This window comes from Astyanax mexicanus, chromosome 8 (genome assembly GCF_023375975.1).
Source record: "Astyanax mexicanus isolate ESR-SI-001 chromosome 8, AstMex3_surface, whole genome shotgun sequence".
NCBI classification, from domain to species: Eukaryota; Metazoa; Chordata; class Actinopteri; order Characiformes; family Acestrorhamphidae; genus Astyanax; species Astyanax mexicanus.
Genome location: NC_064415.1, coordinates 27,166,071 through 27,175,826, shown reverse-complemented (window position 1 = coordinate 27,175,826; position 9,756 = coordinate 27,166,071).

The window sequence follows — 9,756 nt, the reverse complement described above, 5'->3', positions numbered from 1 at the left end:
TACGTGCAGCTTTCACCATTTACATTCCAGCTCTGTTTGTTTGCCACCCTATATCAGCTTCCTTCTGCCGCAGATTAATTCTCTGTTTCCTCGCTATTCATTTCTGAAGTTTAATAAGGGTGCGGCTACCTCAAGGTATCTGGTGCGCGCGTTCGCGGCTCCAAAAAAAAAGAAGAGAAAAAAAAGCTACTTCTCCTCAGGGTTAGAGGGCACGCTTTTTATGTTGATGCTCAAATATACCCATTAGTCTTTGGAATTCTAAACAGAGCCTTATCACCGCGCATCTTGGCAAGCGGCCCGACGGCATTGCTTTGAATAATTAATCTTATGGGGCGAGAAAATAAGCGAGATATTTATGTAGCTCTTTACCTTGATGCGTTCTTTCTATTTTTCCCCCACAAACACACCCGAAGGACCGCGGAAAACACAACTCCGGCGCTCCATCTGCTTCGTCTTGAGTTCTCTACTGAGGTTAATTTGACACCTGTGTGTTTCAATCTGGCTATGAAGGGGATGGTGCTAAACACTACTGCTGACTGCCTTTTTTTACAGGTGTTTCAGTGCAAGCACGGTGCTAATGGTGGCTTTGTGTGTTTGGAGTGGAGATATATCAAACCGCAGTGTTGGATACCTGCTTTGCACCCCCTCATTAGCTTAATTAGGCCCTTTCAGGGCCTCGTACTCGCAGTGACGACTAAGCCAACCTCTTAAAGATGTCGGGGGTACTTTGCAAATTGCTCGCGATTCACAACCTGATTGTGCTATGATTATGTTGTCAATGGATGCCGTGATTAGAAAGAGGCGTAATCGCCGGTGTGCATTAGCAGCCGGCATAACTCCCCTAATGCTGAGTGTTACTAATTGCAGCCACTCTTGAGACGCTCACCGTGTTGGGCAATGAGAGACTACTTCATCCAGTTGCATTGTACCTGCTCGCGTGTTCTGCAATTGTTCTCCTCCGGATGAAGTGCAGCAAACGTTTCTTTAAGTCTGTCTTTAAGATGTTATTTGTAAATTAGGAATCAGTATAAACAGTGTAGTGATAATCTGTGTGAAATATTGTTAATACATTTTGCGAGGAAGGAGCATGAGAAAACAAACTCAGAAGTAGTTTGGAAAGAAGTTCAGAGCAGCTTCAAGGTGGCGCACTAACCTGAGAACCCCTGTGATTAGGTAAATAAAGTTGAAGGAGGAAGGAAATGGGGGTGGAGCTGAGAGAGATGTAGTTCAACAAGAAAATGAGGTGAGAGAGGAGGGTTTATACTAGTCATTATTAATCATTGAAAAGTTACTTTATTTCAGTAATTCAGTTCAAAATATGAAACTCATATATTATACAGATTACATCTTATTTCTAATCTAGAAAATTAGAATATTATATAAGAACAATTTTTTTTTTGGCAGTGTGGGCAGTGTGCCAAGTCCTGCTGGAAAATGAAATCCGCATCTCCATGAAAGTTGTCAACCGAGGGAAGCATGAAGTGCTGTAAGATTTTCCGAGAAAACAAAACTGCACTGACTTTAGACTTTAGATAAAATACAGTAGAGCAACACCAGCAGATGACATGTCTCTCCAAACCATCACTGATCATCAGTAAATTTTGCATTTGGTTTGGAAATGAAGGGAGTAGAGTCTGGAGGAAGAGTGGAGAGACACACAGTCCAAGCTGCTTGAGGTCTAGAGTGAAGTTTCACATCACAATCAGTGATGGTTTGGAGAGACATGTCATCTGCTGGTGTGGATCCACTGTGTTTTATTATCAGGTCTAAAGTCAGTGCAGTGTTTTCCCAAAAACATTTACAGCACTTCATGCTTCCCACTGCTGACCATTTTTATGGAGATGTGGATTTCATTTTCCAGCAGGACTTGGCACACTGCCCACTCTGCCAACAAAAGTACCAATTGGTCTTAAATAATATTCAAATGTTCTGAGACACTGATTTTTGGGTTTTCATCAATAATAAAAGAAATAAACGCTTAAAATAGATCTTTCTGTGTTTTACTACTATAGAATTGTAAGTAGATGTTATTTAAATGTTGCTTTCTCTACTTTTACTTGCTTCAGAAACAAAAAAGGAAGCACATTTATTTGATTTGATTCAAAAAAATCATACCTTGATAACACACAGTACTTTGCAATACTGTATGTGATACAGCAAGTGAAATCAAATGTCAAAATGATGAAAGAATCATATTATTATTATTATTATTATTATTATTATTATTATTATTATTATTATTATTATTTATTTTTGCCTTTAACATCCTAATGATATGTAATTACACACAGAGTTAACATGAACTGCTGGACAAATACAGGACCGGGTCTGTTTCTGTGAATTGATGTTCTTGGTATGTTCCACAAACATCTTTTTCTCTGGGAACCATTTCTTCCAAGAAGCACCATCAAAACACTTCCTCCTCAAACCACAAACAGACACACACTCTATATAGTATAGCTAACATCCAAAACACACACCAAAACAGCAGCTTTGTGTTTCGAAACATCAGAATTCTGGAAGAATTATTCAATACTTTCTATTTTTCTGTACAGGAAAGCGTTCAAGTATAAGATCTTCTCTGTATCCAACCCCCCAAAAAAAAATTATATATATAAAAATGAGTAGATACACAGTCATCTGCTTGTTACTATGTAGTTTACTTGTTATTGATTGTTCACAGACTCTCTATTATATAATAAAATATAATATAATATCCCAACAAATTACTGTATATTATATCAAGGTTCTTCATGAATGAAGAAATATAAATACGATAAATAAAGCACATTTTCTCAAAAGGGAGAATGTTATGGGTATATAGTTCTTTGTTGGACGGGCTCTAATGATCTAAACCCAATGGTGACAATACCCCTAATATTCTCAGATGAGCTTATTGTGATAATGTATCACTATTTCTGTAACGTATGCTTATATTTCACACCTTTAGGCCTGAAACACTCCCAAAACGTGCTTTTACAGACATAGAAAAGTGTGTTCTAGAGTGCCTTGTGTGTCCATGAGGCAGATCAGAAGTGCTTTCTTCACTCTTTCCTGGAAAAAGCTTTGAACAAGGATTGTTGTGGCCTTCTCACCCCCTGCTTGACCTCAGGGGAGGCAGGAAAATGTGTCAGGCTGGGCGACATGCAACTATTGCATACAGAGAAAGAGAGAGAGAAAGAGAAAAAGAGAGAGAGAGAGAGAGAAACCTTGAGGAAGAGGTTTCCATAAATAAAAGTCTTTTATCTTTCTACCATTTCCCCCCAAAATGATTATACTGTATGCATCTTCCCTCTGTTGGAAGCAAACAAACAACGAGCAATATGAGAAAAAAAATAAATCATTTCATTGCTGAGCTGATGGTCTGTGTCCATCAACGTGACACTTCAGCAATCATCGCCCACAACAAATGTGGACTGATTTGCATCTCATTAATCCTCCTCCCCCTCTCGTGGAAATCTCCCTCATAGCACACGTCTCCTCCAGAATTCTCTCAAGCCATGCTACTCTCTTAATCCTGTTTCATTACCACTGCAGCACAACCCAGCTCTGCCTGGCCCCCTTAAATCACGCAGCTTCTGCACTTCCCAGATAATATAACAAACCTTCACGCTATGAATCATATGATAAGTCCAAAATATCAGACCAGTGCAGGCTAATTTAGCCTGGTACAGTCTGTTCTCACACCAAGCCCACTGTAGTGTCTTATGGTTTTTCAGAAGTGCTGACCAACTTACTGACTCTAGAATTACTCAGATGAGTTTAATATGGTAACAGAAGCCTGAAAGTCTCACACCTTGCACTCATACGATGAGTGATCTTGTGAATTTTTAATGTCACCACTAGATAGTACTTTAAAATATAAAAAAAAGCAACTGGATAATAATTACTGCAATTACAGTTGTTTTATTTTGTAATCAAGTTTTTTTATTGAAATATTTGTAGATAACAGATGTAACAGACACAAAACTGACAATGTTTTCTTATCTTTTTTTAATCCCATCCCACCCCACCCACATCCACCACACCCCACCCACATCCATCACACCCCACCCACATCCATCCCACCCCACCCACATCCATCACACCCCACCCACATCCATCCCACCCCACCCACATCCATCACACCCCACCCACATCCATCCCACACCACCCACATCCATCCCACCCAACCCACATCTAACCCACTACATCCAGTTCACCTTATCCATTACTATTTCTTTCCCACCCAACCACCACACATTTAGAACAATAATATATACATGAAACAAAGTCCAGAGTTCTTCTTTCCCTATGCCAAAGAGAGAACGGAAAGTCTGGTTGGCTAAAAAAAAAAAAATTGTTCAGAGCTTGCTTCCGCCCCATTTGCTTTCTGTTTTATTTTAAAAAGTGTATTACATTTATGTATATATACAAAATGTGAGAATTTTAGGGCTTTTGGCTCAATTACTTTGATTGAAATAGTGTCTACCTGTGTCTACCAGTGATCTCCTAACTATAGATACCATTGACCCAAAGTGCACCAACACTGACGCCACTCACTCCCTCACATGACACATTACATTACTACTCCCAGACCACAATCAACGGAATATTGATCACACCTGTTTCACTCACTATATAAACCCCTTCAACACACGCTCCTCACTGAGTATTCGATCTGGTTCTGTCTGTTTTGTTTATTATGTGTATGACTGTTCAAATCAATTGACATGTTTTACACACAACTATTCATACTCAGCACTCATACACACACCGGTGAGAAGCGGCAGCCAATAGCACACAGCGTACTCTCAACCGGAAACGACCGTCCACCTGAAGGACTGCATTGGGCACTATAGCATTTACCCAGAAAAGAATGCTAATACATATCTGGACACAGTCATACATACATTTACATACACAAAAACTTACATACATACCACACACTTTACACATACACACCAGATCCATTTAAGGTATTCTAGAGAGTTCCTGGAGGAAACCCACGCAGACACAGGGAGGACATGGAAACTCCACCCAGATAGGGACTTGAACCCAACACCCCAGTGCTGGGAGGCGAATGTACTAACCACTAAGCCACTGTGCCGCCTAGTAGAGTCTAAAAGTGTGTGATGAGGATAAAGTGCAGAGATATGTAGCATGCTATAACACAGGTCATAGGCTTAAATATAAGGATTTATGTTCTTTCTTAAATCCTTTATCTGCCATGTTTTGACCTCGACTGTCTCACCCTTTTTACGTTTTTGTTGTTTGGTTTTGACCCTGCCTGTTGTTGACCACATTTTTGCATTGTTTCTATATAATAAAGCCTCTTTATTTTATATACGCTTGTCTCCTCCCTGCCTGACCCTTAAAACAACTCATGTGGTACCTGAAAAAAAGAAAATATCTTACTATTATGGCTATGAAATAAACATTTTTTTTAAATAAATATACTTGGTTTGTGTGTGTGTGTGATATATATCTACCCATTTTATTTAGTAATATTCTACACGTTATTTTGCAGATTATAACAAAACTGAGGAATACATTAATTGCATATTCAATACTTACTCTGGGCATTGATTTCTGGGAAACAACTGCAGGTACAATTGACACTAAAAATCTGTTTAAAATCAATAAATCTTTACTTTTAATTATTCAATCAGGCCTGGTTATTGATTATTCTAGATATAAAGCAGGATGTCTTTAGTCTTTTAGTATTGAAGTACTGACTGTGTTCATGAAATGCGTACTGTGAGGGCTCTCAGGTGGCACAGCTGTTTAACCCTTTGAGGTACACACAATTTTTAAATTTTTTAAATGTCAGATTTACTGATATGAACAATAAAACAAACCACTAAAGTAAAGCAGATATGAATTTCTGCTAAAGATGATATTGTACTTTTTGTGTTCTATCTACACCAATGTGATAGAGGTACAATAAACAGATAAAAAAACAGATATTAAACAGTGAGTAACAGTGAGTATGGCCCATGTTTCCCAAAGGTAAAAGTGGTTAATCTCTCAAAATGATGTTTTTTGGTCTTGGCATTGATAAATAGGTGATCTGGATTGATTTAGAAAGCACCACTCGGACCTTTTTTTTTACGAGGGTATGGATTAAAGCTACCTGCTGATTGCGCTGCCATTCCTCCACCACTTTAATTGAAAGACTTAATATGCTTATTAATTAAAACCACGAGGCGAAAGGCCCAAGGGGCACATCATTTGGGCCCCTCATTAAAAATTAATCGTGTTACTTAATTATTATTATTATAATCGCGCACAAATCACAACAGCGAAAAAACATGCAAAGTTGCTGACACCCTATCATGGAAAGTGGTCGTAACTTGTTTAGCACACGGTTATGCAATTCATCCAGTGGTCTAATTAAAGAGAGACCAGTGTTTGCTTTCTTGATGAATCCCTTGATACCGCTCTCCGTGCCCTGCGCTCTAAATCACTGAGATAAATCTGATGATGAGGGGGAAAAAGGCTCACTCATAACTGGAGATCAGGGTTTAAAAATAATGTTTTTTTATTTTATTTTAATATATTAGACTGACTGAGGAACAGGGTTCATAAGCTTAGGGATGATTATATCCTTAAACCTCATTCAAACGTCCCATAAATCTTATTAAACCTAAATACCTTCACATACCTATACATGCAAAAATGATATCTGATAAGATTTTGGCTTTTGCATTAGAATTAAATCCCTAAAACAACCAATCAAATGAAAGATTTTTGATTTGCCCTAATCCTGAAGCCAAAAAAACATCGGATTTTGGATTTTAAACTTGCTTCAGGCCTGCCTTTTAGCTACAGTCATGAAATACCAGTTCTTAGTATTCTCTCCCTGAACATGCAAGCAAGTGTATGATTCACTACTGAGAAGATCTTGAAGCCCAGCACATACACTATATGCCCAAAAGTTTATGGACACCTCTTCTAATGAATGTGTTCTCATTGTTGGCATAGATGTACAAATGCCCACACATATCTTGTCTAGTCCACCATCTTGTCCTTGTCATCAGCTGCCGGCGCCCAGAGGGAACAAGGCCAATTTTGTTCCCTCTGGGCGCCGGCAGCTGATGACAAGCTACATGAACGGGATTCAGACTTGCGACCTCCTGTTCATAGTAGCAGCGCATTAGACCACTGGACCACTCGGCCAATGAGTCCTGTTCTATTGACAATACTTTTCTCTACATGGACTAGACAAGATATGTGTGGGCATTTGTACATCTATGCCAACAATGAGAACACATTCATCTACTTTTGGGTAGATGGCACTCTCTCCCCATTCACATTCAAAGGTGGCGCGGGGTATCTGTGAGCGAATGTATCATAACTTTGTTGCTGCGTTTTCCTCCGAGCGAGCTATGATGCATCGGCAGCAGCTCAAAAAAAGGGGTGATTGATTTCACATGTGTCGGAGGAGGCATCTGCTCGTCCGCACCCTTATAGGGACGCAGGCGCCACTGGTAATTGCTACGCCATTGGATAGCCAAAATGGGAAAAATCAGAAATAAATGTATTAAAAAGAAGAATAGGACTCTTTGGAGTAGATAAACATGATCCAGTTGGCACCATGAATAATGCCAGATGCGGGCTATAAAGAGGCATATAAAGGCCCCCAGTGTTGAGCTGTGGAGCAGTGGAACTGTGTTCTCTCAAATGATGGTTTTCCATCTAATAGTTTCTGGATGATTTGGGGAGTTGAGGATGAGATGGGTTGGTGATCATCCAACATCTTGACCTCACTAAAGCTCTTGTCACTAAAGACATTCGAATCCTATCAGCTATTTTCCAAAATCAAAGATAATAAAACAAACAAAGAGCAGGTGTCTAATATTTTTGCCCATATAGTGTATTTTTAATTTTGCCTTTTTTTAAAAGGCAAACCAGACAGCAATATTTCAAATGTATGTATTTAATTAAAGATCATGTGACATCCCATCACATCATGTGTGAATTAGGTATTATGCTTCAGTGCTCTCTGTCCTCCATTCTATTTCACTACATTTCCCACAATCCTTCTTCCACTGAACCTTATACTGTCATACATCTTGTACAGCCAATAAGAGTCAAAGTTTCTACATTCCCACACTGTAAAAAAAAATCTTGTCAAATTTACTGTGAAAAACTGGCAGCTGTGGTTGCCATTTTTTCACCGTAAAAAATACAGTGATCTTGTATATGGCTTCACGGTAAGGTATATTATCACTTGTAAAACAACAGTTTGAAAATGTACTAATAAAGAGGAGTTACTGTTAAAATAACGGTGAAAGTGTATATAGGCTCATGGTATAGCTGTATAATTCACAATGTAACCCTGTTGCTGTTTAAGTGAAAAATGATCCATTCCACAGCATTTATTGTCCAATTTTATGGCAAATTTTTGTGGTTGTCCAATAACTTTGAGTCACGCTGTAAACAACATACAGTTTTAAACAGCATTATCTTTTTCAAAAGCTCTTCATTAACTGGACTGCTCACTTACAGCACAGAGATGTGCTCGGAGAGTGAAATCACTTATATACACATAATGTAAAACCCAGGCAGGTGGATAAAACCGCTATGAAACTACATCATGGTGATGTCTCTGAAATAAACATCTAATTAACATAGCCACGCCCCATAGACAGCTGCGTTACATCCCATTCAGGCCCTGCTTTTCACAATGTAATATACTTTTTTTCACAAGAATATACTGTAAACAAAACGGTTTATCAATATGAAATTTACTGTTGACAAGAATTAAACTGTAATATCTTATACATTTGCAACAGTTTATTTTACTGTGAAATACTGGCAGCATTTTCAAACTGTTGTTTTTACAAGTGATAATATACCTTACCGTGAAGCCATTTACAAGATCACTGTATTTTTTACGGTGAAAAATGGCAACCACAGCTGCCAGTTTTTCACCGTAAATTTGACAAGATTTATTTTTTACAGTGTATATTTCACATCTTAAAATGGTAAAAAAATATAATTGACGGCATGTTTTTTATTTAAGGTTTGTACACCGTGAATAATACAGTAATGTGCTATTTTTAATATGACTGTCCAATGCTGTCACCATTTCAGCTTTTCACCATATATTTCACATGTTAAAACAATTAAAATTAACATTTTTCACAGTTTTTTAATCTATGGTAATTCAATGTTTATTCTACAACAATAAGCTTCTTCTTGCTTTACGGTTTATTTCTGTTGCCATTTCACAGTTTTTCACTGTAATTTTCACGGACATTTTTTACAGTGCAGTCACTTGACCTAGATCTAGATTCCCTGCAATCTATACTTCTGCGTCGAACCTATGTAATAGTCTACACATTGTCGCATACCCCATGCCACAGCCCGACACGCACCTCCCCAGAAATGTAACCACACATCAGAATGCGGACAGCAGCAGCTGTGATTGGTCCATTGAGCCGCCCACACATCCCTACCTTTATTGGTTTAAACTGCAGAGCAACACATGTGCGCAAGCTCATGACTCAGTGCAGAGGTATAAATTGCCCTTTAGTCATTAACCTCCTGTTGAAAAAAGACTTGGCTGTTTTGTACCCTCACTTTGCGAAGTATTGCCATCTCTGTTGCATACCGAGCATGATTGTCTGGTTCTTGGACTCTCTGCTCAATTTTTGGTTGACGAATCTATGGTTTGCCATTTTTATATTTGTAAGCATCTGGTTTTGTCTATCAAACATTGCAACTGATTTCAGAGTAGTCCTTATGGTTCATGATGGTTTGGAAAAA